Here is a 14498-nt window from a genome sequence, read left to right on the forward strand (position 1 = left end):
CACCCATAAGTAGGTGACAGCCTGGAGGCTTCACAGTGCTGCTGAACACCCAATGCAGAGCCAGAAGACAACAACTCAAGAGTGACTGAAAATCATTCTTGGCTCCTGCCTTTGATATTACTGTTTAAAGTGCTTAAAATAAAGATTATTTTCCTTCTTTACTGTCCTGTCAAGATTCCAACCTCCTTTACAAACGTGTTGAGCAGAGCTTTTAGTACTAAGTACTTTCCACAAAGCAGCATAAACCACAAAAAGTGACATGTTGGATTTGTCTGTCCTAACAGAAGGAGAAAAATCTCCCCGAATAATCAGGTTTCAGATAGAACTGCAAGAAGTCTGTACTCATTGGAGTAAAACAGCCTCGAACCTTTATGTATGTGGAGATATCCATAAAGCTTGTTGGCCTAAAAGATTCCTTGGAGGGCAGAGGGAGAGATCAAATAGAGGTCAAGTGAGTAACTGTTTATAGATGGTTAACTGAAGTGACAGAACGGTGGTAGCTGCTTTTTTAGCAGTTTAAAGGTTTAAGTTTGCTTCCCTGGGAGCTTTGCATGCGATTTCAATGCATGTGAAATTGGCCCTTTAGGGCAGAATTCATCCCCCCTCTCATCCCAGCAGAGCACATCCCAAGATGGTCTAACCTTTCATGAAGTAACTCAAAACGTGATACATTTTGCTTGGTTTTAGGTTTTGTTACAAACATCATATTCTTGGCCTCGCAGCGAGGAGTTTCCTGAAAGCTTGGGGTAGAGCGGAGCCAAGCTTGGCGTGCTCTGCCTCTCCCCGACGCCGCAGAGGGGATTTTATTCCAAGAACACTTAAAGCTGTGTGGCTTTGCTTGGGTTTTGCTTGGAGCTTTCAGGTTCATTGAGCTTGCAGGCCACTTTGAGGAACCTAGAGCTCAGCAATAAAGGCTCCCGGTTCCCAGCAAGAGGAGGCATCTGGGAGCCTTGGCTAGGACCGTGCTCAGTGCTGCCTTTATGCACCAGAGCATAAGAGCTTAAGACCATAGCATCACAACAGAACAGGTTTGTGCCTGAAGGGAAAAGATCCAGCCCAAACACCAGATCAGAATGGCCAGAGGTCCTGTGGCACCCACTTCATTTCTCTGAGGCTTTCCCTTGACTAGCTGAATATGAGTCATCTGTCTCTTGGGACTTTTAAAACTTGTTTTTGATTTAAGATAGGCATTCATAAAAAGCCATACCCAAATATCTATGCATGGTGGGGATTTTCAGACACATGCTTTCCAGCCACCTTCTCCCTGGGCAAAGTCTAGGGGCCTCAGGTTTTTGTCTACATTAACAAATTGTGTGATGAAATGAGAACAGATCTACACAGCAAAGAAATGTCTCTGGCCCATTACATGAGTTTGCTTCACCACAGTTGTAGTCTGGTCCTAAAACCCAAATGCCTCCTCAGTGATTGGCATACATGCCCTCCTGGAGATTGTTTTCTGATTTAGATTTACTCTTAAGCAAAGTATTTCACACACACAGAAACACCTCTGTTACACAAAGTAATTAGAGATATGGCTTCAAGAAGCCCACTCCAGGAGCACACTTCTCATCCCATTCTAAGTCCTGGCGTGGATACAGCCCCAGAGCATCACCCACCTGCCAGCCCGGCGTGAAGCTGCAGTCGAGATGCTGCAGCCTGAGGTTAGGGGTCTTTTGGTGCCCTCTAGCGACTGCATTCCGCGCACTGATCTGGAAGCACGAAGCCTTGCAGCATTTGGAGACAGACTCAAAACTTTCTTCGTATTTCACTTTTGGTATTGCAAGTGATTTTATTGCAGATAATGTAAACTCAATCTAGTTTGTATTTACTGATTTGTTCTCTGGGCTACAGGCAGCTGCATTACTCACACACTGAAGCGAGGTCCAGCAAACAGCTTGTTTATGGCGATGGAAATATTTCATTCGCTGGAATTGGTCTGACACTCGTCGTCTAGAGTTGCCAGATGGTAAAAATGTTTAGTTTGCAATAAACAATCATTAACATCACTTAACATACATGTCACTCACAGAACAAGGACATGTGCCTTGCAGGACCAGACCTAGCTGTGGTGCGGCTGTGATGTGCCAAATCCCACTGTTTGATTACTCTCTGGAGTTGTGTCCTGCTCAGAATTGTATCAGATCTTATTACCAATAGCCAACTGCATAAACCAGGTTTCCAAAGCCAACTTCTAAGACCTTGCTTCATTTACAGGAAATACTCACCAGAAACAAGTCCCTAAAGTACAGGCCCATAAGCCGCCCTTCTCCCTGTAAGCAGAATTATCAGCTACTCATTTATCTTCTTCCGAGTATGTTTGGGCTTGTGGTCATAGACATTCATCCTCAATTCTACGTCAGAATTTGGGTCCAGGTGACTATCACTGTACATACTGGAACACAGAGGCAACAGGACAAGCTGGTGCTCCTGCTCTATCTTTGAACCTAATGGATCCCTAGCTGTTTATAAAACTTCAACCATCCACAAAGAACATCAAAGAGTGACTCAGTTACAAGACCTAGAGAAGTACAGTAAAGCCATCTAGCCAACTTTTCTCCACAGTGCAGGCTTAATTCTGAAGATTTATTGCCATTCTGTTCAATCTGTTCTTAAAAGCTTTTAGAGATTCAATTTCTATCTCTTCCCTCGGGAGTCTTTTCTATAGCCTAATAGACCTCACCATCAGAAAACACTTTTTTCCCTAATGTCTCTATTTTTCATTCCTCCCTACTGGAGTGTACAAATTCCACTTACATTCATTTATTACTTCACAATATTCCTCTTTGGACACAGTTTCTATTTCTTATTTGACTTACACAACCAAATCATATCTGTTCATATTACTTCTTTGTACACGAGTTCCAGCATTTTGTTCTCACTGTATCTCAGTTCACAGAGACTGACATTTGTTGACATGCAGATAGTTTTAAATGTGTAAGCATCTGTGGCTCTGTCAGCTCACCCAAGGCAGCCAGGTATGCTATTTTCAGCTGAGTAAGGAGTATAAGGGAAAGGGACTTGCTCAGTCTGAATTTCACATCAAGAAGCTCACCCATGATTTTAATTAACTAGAGCGGAACACAGTTGTGCAAATAATGAACAACTGATTACAGTTTGTAATTTTAGGAGCTGCAGATAGTCAAAAATCGCTGACTTCAGAAAAAAAATCACCACATTCATAACAATATGAGCGAAGGAATTGGATCTTCAACACTTTCTTCATTCAGTGAAAAACATCAAGATTAAAATAAGAAGGCAGTTCAGAAGAAAATACTTCAGTCTTGCATTCCTACTCATTTACACTGATTGTTTGTGTTTTCAGGAAGGAGACATAGCTGAAAATATTTGTGTGTGTGTATACTCTGCACCTTCTCTCTCATGGGAAATGTTGGAATCGTCTTGTTTCATGACAGATACGTTAAGCTCAAACATCAGACTCCCACAGGGGAAGAAGCTAGGTGTTTCAATTTGGCACAGTCACTCTCCTCTCACATCCCCAACAGCTGTATCACAGTTGACTTACACCTTGCTTGGTGGGTGTTAATTTAGCATGTACATGAAGCTCTGCTGGCATATCCAAGGCTGAGGGCCCAATCCCTGGCTCTACTTTGACTCCTCAGAGCAAACACAGCATGAAGGTGAGAGGTGAATGCATCTGTTTGAGCCCCATAATGGGAAATGCCTCCCATGTAATAAGGAACCTGGCACAAGTCCCCTGGTGCATGAACTCACATACTGTTGCACATGGGACAGTGTCTGTTTGGGTCAGGACTGCTGCTAATCCCAAGAGGGGTTGGACAGAAGCCACCAGCCCAGAGAGGGGCTGGATATCAGACATCGGTGACAGCACAACCAGCAACATGCCCTACGACAGTTATGGAGGCAAAGGACCCAAAGAAGACATGTGAGTGCAGTAGAAAGACTCCACTGTTTGAGATCAAAGCACTACATAGCCCAGAAGCCTGTCCCCAGCCGTGGTCAGAAGCAGATACTTGAGCAGGAGGGCAAGCAGGGCTGAATCCCTGAAGCATGCCAGGTGTCTGGGCTCTGCTCCAACTGGAATGTGGGGCTCTGAACTTGCCACTATTATGGCAGCTCCAATCAGGTGTCACATTGTGACAAGGAATTAGAAACATCAGTGGGAACAAAGAGCTGTGACGCAGACCTTACTTATTACAGAATTTGCTCTGCTGTCTCTGACAAACCAAACACAGCTTTATCCCTCCACGCCCACCCTGAATTTAAGGACTTTATCCAGCTCCTGCAATATCTGAAAAAGTACAGAAGCAATATATGCAAATAATAAATGTTCTGAAGATAAAGTTAGGAACACACGAAAACAAGAGTAATGTGAAATCTTGCTTTTCTAGCAGAAGCTGACTGCAATATCCCTATGTTAAAATACCTATCAATAATCTAATAGAGAAATCCAAAATGGAATAATTGCCAGGACAGCATGCACCAGAGAATCCACAGCAAAGAAAGGCTTTAGGTTTGGTCCTACTGAGCCCAGGACATTACAATGGTCTTTCTTCCTACATCCAGCTGACATACCATAACTAACCAACTTTTCCTGTGAAGAGCAAACAGAATTTCTGAAGTGCGACCATCTAAGTGTGAACATCTGATTGGAATACTATTTCTTGCAACCTCCTTTCCCGGAACAACACAGCAAATGTCCCCTGTAACAGGGGAAAGGAGCAGAAGGAATGTGTCTGGCCCTAGCAATTCTTCACCAGAGGCCAGTGTCTGATGTGCTGGCTTATAAACGACACAGGAAGATTTTCCCTGGATTTATAGCCCTGCTCATTCTGCGGGGGCTGTAGTTTTCATTTTACAATTCATGGAGGTGTTGCACACACTCTGGAACAGCAGATCTCTCTGATGTAGCAATGGGGAAACAAAAGCCTCTTGGATCTCTTTGCAGAAGGTGGTCTTTCCTCCCAAGCAAATACCCTCACCAGGTGGACTGCCTGCAGCTGGGATGCAGGAGTAAGACTGAGTTGTTTAAAGGTCGTAAAGTCCCTTGGGCTTAGCTTTTATTCGGAAATGGGGGGGGGGGGGGGGGGTGGAGAGAGAAAGGGTAGAAGATGCTTCTCAGCACTCCTCCTATGAATGCCAGTGAGAACAAACTCACCTCAGACTTGTCTATGCTGCAGGTGAAGAAGAAATCAGGCAGGCTGGCTGTATAAAATGTATCTTTATGTGGACTTTACTGTGGGGTTGTCTTAGCACTGCATAGACTTTAAGAGAGGAGTTTTGCCCTGTGGGAAGCAGGAAGCAGTGCTGGACCCCAGGCTTTGCTTGCTGAAGATGCTGCAGGCTGCTGGTTCCAGTTGACCTCATTTTTGGTCCAAGTGTTCTGGCTTTTTGCAAACAGCTGCTGAAGGAGTGCTATGGCACCAGAGCTATTTATGGAATTTGAGATTATACAGAATATCTGTATGGAAGACAAGGCTAAGCCCACGCTCTCAAGCAGTACAGTTTACTGCCATAGCTGCAGTGATCCTTAGCCACAGTGACTCCTTGTGAATGCTGGGAGACTTGCAGACATTGCCAGAGATAATTAATACTCTGTGTCTTCCATCTACCTATTACAAATGATAGAACTGACCCCAAGCCCCCACTGCATGTGTGCTCTTGCGCAGTGCACTAACTTGCCCTGGACAGGTCTGAGCTACACTGAACTCCCATGCACATACATATGTGCATGCAGCACAGCAAGAACCGTTTATTTCTGTGCACCTTCAGCTCTGCCTAAGCTCAATTTCATTTTAATTACATGCTTGGTGTAGGGGGTAAGGGATATTGCAATGATCTGTGCAGCTTCCATCCAGTGGCCATGGGAAATTATCTGAGGGGTCTACAGGGAAGCCTAGAGTTTCTGACATGTACATTAGCAAGGCAGTAGCAACACAAACAAAAACAACTGAAGCTCATGGCAGAATATCTTCTGCCTTGATTGACACAAAGGCAATTGCAGAGCATCGATTATGGCTGATCTGCACTGCTCTGCTTTGCCGCCTGGGGCCTCCAGACAAAATTGCTGGGAAGAGCTCTGTGCTGAAAAGCAGCAAGCACAGCTCCAGGCATGGAGAGTTCAAGGCTATCAGATCCTTGGTGGCCTGGGACTGCTGCCTCTAGAAGGGTCAATGCAGCGAGGATTAACTCGCTGGCAGAAGGCCCAGTGAGTGTGGGGCTTCCTTCCAAAACCTCCCAGCCTGAAGGGCTTTATTCAGCCCCAACTCCAGATGCTACAGAACAAGAGGAACAGAATTTCCCAAACATTTACTCCATCAGGGTAGTGAGGCTGGGAGAGAGTGGGAGGTTCGTGCTCAACAGGGGAATCAGCCCACAGCAGTAAGATAGGAGACTGCAGGGGCACAGAGAGATGAGAAAGATCTACCTGGAACCTGTGCTGGGACCTGATTCAAACATGGTAGCTTACTTAATTTCCACTGCCAGCAAACCCAGGGCATAGTCAGGGCATACTCAACAGCTGGCCTTTTTGTCTATCCATTTTGGCATCTGCAAACCTCTTCTTCCTTCTCACCGCTTAGCTTGCTTCACACATTTATACTCTGTGATTTTCTTTCTTTTTATTTTTCCTTTAACTTCTTTGGCCCTTCATTTTTCCCAAATATTTTAGTTAGTCTTTTGGGGAGTTTTTATAGATTTAGCAGCCTCAAACTTGTTGGTGATTCTGTGTCCAGTAGAGTTAGTACAGAAGTCACGAGAAAGACCATCACCTACAGCCCTGTCATGTTATCTTCAGTGTCCTTCTTCATCTATTTCCAATGATTGGGGCTATCTAACTGGTGCCATCTTGCTCTAGAAGATTACACTTAATTTAGATGTATTCAGTAAATTCTCAGCTCCACTGATACTCCATCTTCTAACAGTGAGATTAAAAGGGCACAGGAATGTTTACATTGCTTTCAGGCTCAATCTTAACGTAGAGTTTTGTCTGAGTGGAAGTGCAAAATTGGAGCAGCTGGCAGAAGCCAGGAAAATGATAGGATTCTCCTCAGATCAAAGGCAGGCACTTTCTTCTTCACTCCCACAAATGTTAAGGAACTCTGATATATGCTTCATACATCAACAACAAAAATCATGTTTTCCTCCCCATCTCTTCCCCTTTTTAACTGGGTTTGATGGAAAATTTTCCATCAAAGCTTTTTCAGTGGACATTTGGGCTCTTGATGAACTTTAAAAAATAATAATTGAAAAAAAAAATTAAAATAAAAAGGGGGGGGTCTCAGCATTGCTGGAAACATTCAGTTTTTCACTCAGTAAACAAACCAAATTATTTTTAGAGAAGAAGAACAGAGTCAGGGGAGAAGAGTGGGAGGATACTGAGTCTCAGTGTAAAAGCAGTATATTTTGTGTCAAAACAGAGTATTTTCCAACAACTTGTAGATCATCAGATGTTCCTTAATTCCAACTTCTTAAAATCTCTGATGTCAGCCCCAAGTAATGTTGACAACTAACAACTGGTGGTCAGTTTGTTGACTCTGTTGCTGTTATTCACAGCACAGGCTTCTGAGCGGAGCCTTGTGTCCATGTGTGAAGCTATGCTCCAGTCTGGAAATTCCGTTTCAAGTATTCCCAATTTGATCACACTCTTTGAAATCCCATGGGATTTCAGGAAATGGTTAGAGGGCCATTTGTTCATTCCCTACAAGTGTGGGCACATGTAATATCAGAAGAAAGCTCCCATCTCTTCCAAAACTCCTGATCCAAGGAGAAACTTTCCTCTTCTTATGGACAACTGACAGCAAAATATTGCGACATGAAGATGAGATACAATGTTGTACATAAACCGTGCCTCCTGTTTGTGTGCCTGGAAGCTCTCTGGTATCTGGATAACCTTATTTCAGAAATAAGAAGTTTTGAGCCCTTATGAACAGAGACAGAAATGTCCCTGGAGCAGAAGCAAGAGTGTGGTTGAGCAGATCCAGCCCTGAGAAGACACTTGAACCTGCCTAAGCAGTTCTGATATCCTTCAGCCGGCAGCGCTTGTGTTCAGAATCCCAGATACTGAAGACACAGGCACATATATTCCACAGGCTACAGGAGCACAGCTAAATCAAGAGCAGGGCACTTTTATAAAAGCCATCCAGACAACATGCCAGTGGACACTAAATGCCAGTGACCTGAAGTTCATTGTAGTTCATCCTTCCACCTTGGAATAGGCTTAATATGGTTTGTGAAGATAAGAATAATATGGAAAACAAAACCAAGTGAAGTTTGTACAAAATAGTGATGAAATCCTGGTGTGTGAGCAGGAGTGCTTGCGGAGAAGGACTCCTGGAGGAGTTTCATCTTGATGTCAAGCTGCTCTCCTTCACAAGAGCCAGTGATGAATTTTGCCCCACTGAGTTATGCTGTCCTATGTGACTGTAGCTCTGTTTATTTAGAAATCTTTCTGTGGTGGAGGGAATTTACGAGCCAGCGATATTTCTGCTTTATGGCACTTCCTTCATCCACATTCCTTCGTCTGGTCATTTCCACGAGCTGGGCCCACAAGGAGAGGTCAGGGGGGCACCCAAGTGGTATCTAGAGGCTCCAAATGGAAACATGTTTTCTCACGCAAAAATAAATAAGGGAGAAATGTTTCCACTGCAGAAGAGGAACAAAAGCTGGGATCACAGCAGAAAGCAACCAGAGAACAGCAGGCTGACCAGCCAAGGCAATTAACAGCATTTAACATCAGCCATACTCTGTACATAACACGTCTGTTCCAGTGACTCCCTCTTTGCCTTTGGCGTATTTTAAGTTTGGTTGCCTTAAAAAGCAGTTGAAATGCAACATAAAATGGCAGTTACATCTGAATCTGGATGAACAATCATGGAATAACCTGAGGTGTAAGCATGTATCTCTTTCAGACTGCATTTGAACACAAAATGGCAACTTTCGCTGTACAGCAGAAAGGGATTTTATGTATGAAGTTTCAATAGACCAAGAAAAATTCTCCGTTGATCCCCTGTTTCTGTCCTTCTCAGGAGCTGGATGAGCACCCCAGCTGGAAGTACAAGTAGAGCTGCCTGAAAAATACATTTTTTCATCTGATTTCCTCATTAAATTCTGCAGCAAAATGAGAATTTTAAGTTTATAGACCCCCAGACAGTCTCACCAAAAGATTAAACAATGACTCAAGCCTAAGGGGTCTACAAGATCAGCACAGTTTCAGTGAAATGCAGCAAGCACCCAAAAGAGCCCTGGGATTGATATCATAGCTGAGATAGTTCCAATTAGGCTCCCATTTCCTGGTTGGTCAGCAAGATGCCATATAGTAGGGCAGGCCTAGGGAAGTCCCATCACCATTGTGGCCATGTACGTCTGCTCGTGCATACTTTAACACTTTCCATTTATTTGTTGTTGAGTCCTGTTGGTCTTGCTTCTGCTTTCCCACCCCTGGATGGCTGTATTTCTGCTTTAGATTAAACAAGTAATTCCCACACAGGCAGTTTGTTCAAAATCCTACAATGATAGACAGTATCTTAGAAAGGCAGAACACGTTGATTTATCTTAGGTTACCAGCAACAGCACGTGGTTTAAATCAGATTCAGATCCATGACAGTGATATAAGAGAGAACCCTGCTTAATCATAGTGAGGGGAGCACATCTCCCTTAATCACACACAGATTTACAGTTGGGTAGAGGCTGGGCTGCCTATTTGTCCTTCGGTGTATGAAACATAAACACACATTCAGACACACAGAGCTCATCTACTCTAAACATCTACTAAGAATTCTGGATTCCTCCACTGCAATCTAAATACCTTTGTTATCACATCTATTCCTGAAAGTGTATGCAAAATAACTTCTGTTCTCACCGAATTCTCATCTTTCCCTGAGAAATGAAAATACCAGGTTCCCAAAAAAGTTGGTTTTGAGGCTTCATGTAGACATTGCCATTGGGGTAAGTACAGCTGTGTAACATGCAGAGATCTTAACATTCAGTGAGCTCGATTCTATGTTTTCCAGAACAGAAAAGATGTCGCGTCCCCTGCTTTTCTACTGCTACAACAGCCCACATGAATACTCCTCATAAGCTCCAAAGAAAAACCATTCAGGTCAGCATATGCCACCTCCAAGCAGCAATTTGGTATTGTACTGAGAGGCACAAGCAGTGCTCATCTAAATCTGTTTCACAGCTGGAATGCTGTGAGATAATCTCTTCTCAGGAGAAGAGGTTCAATGACAAGTCGTCAGACAACTGTGTATCTTAAACTGCCATGCCATTTTAACAGCTCTATCAAAATCTAAATCAGATGGGTCATTTCAAAAGGCACAAAGTAGGACTAAGTGCCTGTTTCTTAGTGGCTCTTGAGAGGAGGGAGACACCTCATAGGTATGTGTGGTTTTGAAGAGAGAATCCAAATATGGGTCATTTGGATCTTGCCTGAAATATGTTGCACAGTTTGTTCTTGGCAAAATCAGTTTTACTAGAAAACTTCAGAGAAAACTTTTAAAATTGCATTTACCATCGGATGTAACTCAGACATGACATTTGTAATGTCATCAGAGCAAGATTGCTGACGTGAGTAACAGTGTTGGCAGTGACTTACATGGGACCAAGATCTGGTCCAGTATTCACATTTCCTAGGCACTCTTTGCTAAACATTATTTTACATAAAGAAGCATTTGTTGGACTCCAGATGTTCGAGTAACCTTCTGTCATATTCTGTCTGCATCCCAGCTCTCCCATCTGTGATCTGAAGTGTTTCAAGGAAAAAGTGGAAGGATTTATTTTGATCTCACTTCCATCTGTTTTACACTTTGCTGACTCTCCTCTTGATGTGCACCAGTGTTTGAGAACAGGGCTAAATCACAGCATTGCTCATACCAAGGTAAATTCGGAAGATGGGCATTTACTCTGAACCGACCTTAGGCAATTACTTGCAGAGTTATTTGGGATAAACAGTTGTGATATGGGAAATCAGCAAACCCTGTGTGGGCAGTTGTTCAGGGAGAAGAACATCTGCTATGAAACACTTCAATTGTTACCAGTGCTTAACAGATGGGCACCGCTGCAGCTAATGATTGTGAAATACAAACTTTACCACTTTTCTGAGCAACACATAACAGAGTTTCTACAGTATGTTCCAGTGCTGATATCGCTATTCACTCACAGTGGCCTGAAGGCAGTCCTGGCTTGAAAGCCTGGGGGCTTCAGGATCAGTGCCAGCCTTCATTAAAGGATAGGAATCTTTTCCAACTTGAGCAATTCTATGATTGTATGAGTTCTCCCCTTAATATCTGTGTTTATAATCGACCTCATAAAATAATCTGATTTGGGTGAGAACAATCATTGATGGCAGGATGTTTCTGATGAGCATCAAAATGACTCTGTGCTGTGGGGATTCTCCCCCTCCAGTTCCTAAGAAATGCTCTTCTATCCCAGGGCTCGCCCAAACCAGAATTCAAGGTGGCTGAGGCTGACAAGGCAGAAAAACATTCTCACTAGTTTGAAAACATTCAAATATTAGCGTCAGGGGCTCTGTGTGGGTACCTAAAAGGAATTTACAGTTTACACCAGCTCCTGTAGTTTAGGTATCTAAAGCCTCCAAGTGGGTGAAGATGTTTCTGGAGGCAGTTAAAGACTTCTGGTTCTACATTTAATTCTGTAAGCTTCCTGCATTGCAGAATCCTAGCTGGAGCTAGTGGGATTATCCAGCATGGGAAACCTGCATTCCAACTGGGTAAAAGGTATCCACAAACCATATGGGAGAAAGCAAAACAAAACAAAAAAAACACTGTCCAAGAAATTTGGAATGACACAAACCTTCTGCTTCCAACTTCCCTCTGGCTCAGCAAAAATGGGCAGCTGATCTAAGGCAGCAGGAGTGGGTTTGTATCACTTTAATGCAGCAAGAGAAACTTCTCTGAGCACTTTGTCGGAAAGAAACTATTAACACAGGAAAGAAGAATTAACAGAGACTGCAGTAATCCTTGCTACAAATGAGATGGACCCAGTTTCTCGCCCAGCTGCATTGTTGGAAATCCACCAAGGGAGCTTTTTTGGAAACGAAGATTCTCAAGGGCCCGGTGCACAAACCGTGTCACACGGATTACAGGAAGTCATCTAAAATGTAGCATTAGCATTTTTTTTACAGGAGAGCTGAAAATTTCCATGCCTGGTCCAGAACAGAATCCCCTGATGCTCAGCTATCCTGTTCCTCCCCAGGCCTAGCTGCTGGACCAATCCTAATACAGCCAGCAGACCTAGGTGATATCACTTGCTAACTATGAAGTTTGGGATCGAAATGCCTTGTTCTTTCTCATTTTGCTTGCCAGCACTATCCCCCAGCACTAGTCAGGGCCTCTTATTTTCCTGAGAACTGATTTTAACTCAAATAGTAATAAAGATGCTTTACATGCTTATCTAACATCAAGAAGAATTGCTATGCGGGTTATTGGCATGTGGAATGATCTCCCTTCAGACATTCCATAATAGTGTGACTATTAGCTAAAAGATCATTAATAATGTGCCATTTAGCTTGTTTCTGAGTGGAAAAAGGAAAGAATAAGAATATAAGGTTGTAGAAACAGAGGGGAAGAAGCTGGAACCTCTACATGCTCCTGGCAGCAAGCAGGGAGACAAACCCCAGCTGTGCCTGCAGCACACTGATGTATTTGTAAGACGCTGCAATAGCACGTTCATTTCCAAATGTATTTACTCACGGTGATAGCCCAGCCAGCTGGTGTGTGTGTAACAGATATACAGGCTGGAAAGATCCCTGCTCAGCAAAAGATGATGATATCGGTGAAGAAACATGACTGCTTTCCCTGTTACTGCACTTTCCTTGTATTTCCTAGTGAAAATAGGAGCTTTTGCTTTTAAATTTTGCTTTTCTGAGAGGTGAATCTTCTACAGACTAGAGGGATGTAGCATTTTGCTGCTTCTTTTCCTTGAACTAAGGGAGAGAGCTGAGACCCTCTAGGCTCATTTAAAAACAAAATGCCCACCTCAGATTGTTCTTTTTCTCTCTGTGATCTTTCTTGGCTTAAGAAAGATGTTCCCTCACCTCTGGAGTTGCCTATCAAAAGGAAGAGATGTATAATAACAGCAAACAGGAGATAGAGTTCAGGCTTCTTCATTCCCACTAAATTTAGAATTAATTCTGGGAAGGCACATCACAAGGCCTTCCAAATCTTCCAGCACTGTCCAAACATGAAACACTGGTCTCAGAAATCTGATGAAGGCTATGCAGAATCTGTGTTATTAACACCACGCCACATTGCAATTCCACAGCATTTCTCCAGTACCCTAATGCAGTACCTGTGAGTTGGGGCAGGCCTGGCATGGAGACCCAACAGCCATACGGTATGAAGGGAAACTGCTCTGACTGCAGAACCATGATAGCACCCATGAACTTCTTATCACGTGAAAGTACTCACTTTATAGAATAATAGAATCATTGAAGTTGGAAAAGCCACCATGTAGTCCAACCATCAAACCATCCCATACCATGCTCACTAATCATGTCCCTCAGTGCCACATCTCCACATTTCTTGAAAACCTCCAGTAATAGTGACTCCACCACATCCCTGGGCAGCCTGTGTCAGTGCATTTTCACTTTTTACGAGAATAAATTTTTCCTAATATCCAACCTGAATCTCCCTTGGTACAATTACCTTGATGCCATTACTTCTCATCCTATCTGATAGCTGGGAAAAGAGATCATCCTCCACCTCTCTGCAGCCCTTCCTGATTCACTTGGTAAGCTCACACCCAGCTGACAGCATCAGGATTTGTTAATTAACCCCAAAACATCAAGGCCCCAGCTAGTGCCACCTGCCGTGGCAAGCCCTACTGCTTTCAAGAGAGGCCACCTTGATCCCCATCAGTTTCAATGTTCCTTTCATATTCCAGAATAAACTTTTCTTAGATAAAGCAACCACCATCACCGTATGTCAGACGAAGAGAGTTCTGCAAGAATCCATTCTATGAAAATTCTACCAGGAGAGAAGTTTTGCTTTTGGCTCAAGATCCCTTGTGCCTGGACAAATCATCTCAGCAGACAGAGTGCCCTGAAATAGAAACAGTGGAAACACTGACACTGCCTTCGTCTAGCAGGCGGGGCCGACGCTGCCAGGCTCTTCCCTGCAGCATGAGAACACGGCGCGTCTCATGGGAAACCACAGACCTGTAACCCTGACGTGCGAGAGCCCGGCCTTATGGATGGGTTGTGACTGCTTGACACAGCTTAACAGTTTCTCCCCTGACTGCTGTGCTTTCATAGCTCATTATTCATGTTTATTCTGAGGTATATGTTTTGTCTGGGTGGGAGAATACTGTTTTTCCTTTTTTTTTTTTCCTAGCTGGTGACGAGCTCCTATTCCTTTTGCAGGCCAAACTGAAATACTTATACATGAGATAGTGTAAGATGGACTTCTTATACATTCTTATAAATACACCTACAGTCCAAGGCAGGTATGCCAAACACTCCAATTACCATAGAATCACAGAGCCACAAAGGTTGGAAAAGA

The sequence above is a fragment of the Tetrao urogallus genome (genome assembly GCF_951394365.1).
Source record: "Tetrao urogallus genome assembly, chromosome: 5".
Taxonomy (NCBI): Eukaryota; Metazoa; Chordata; class Aves; order Galliformes; family Phasianidae; genus Tetrao; species Tetrao urogallus.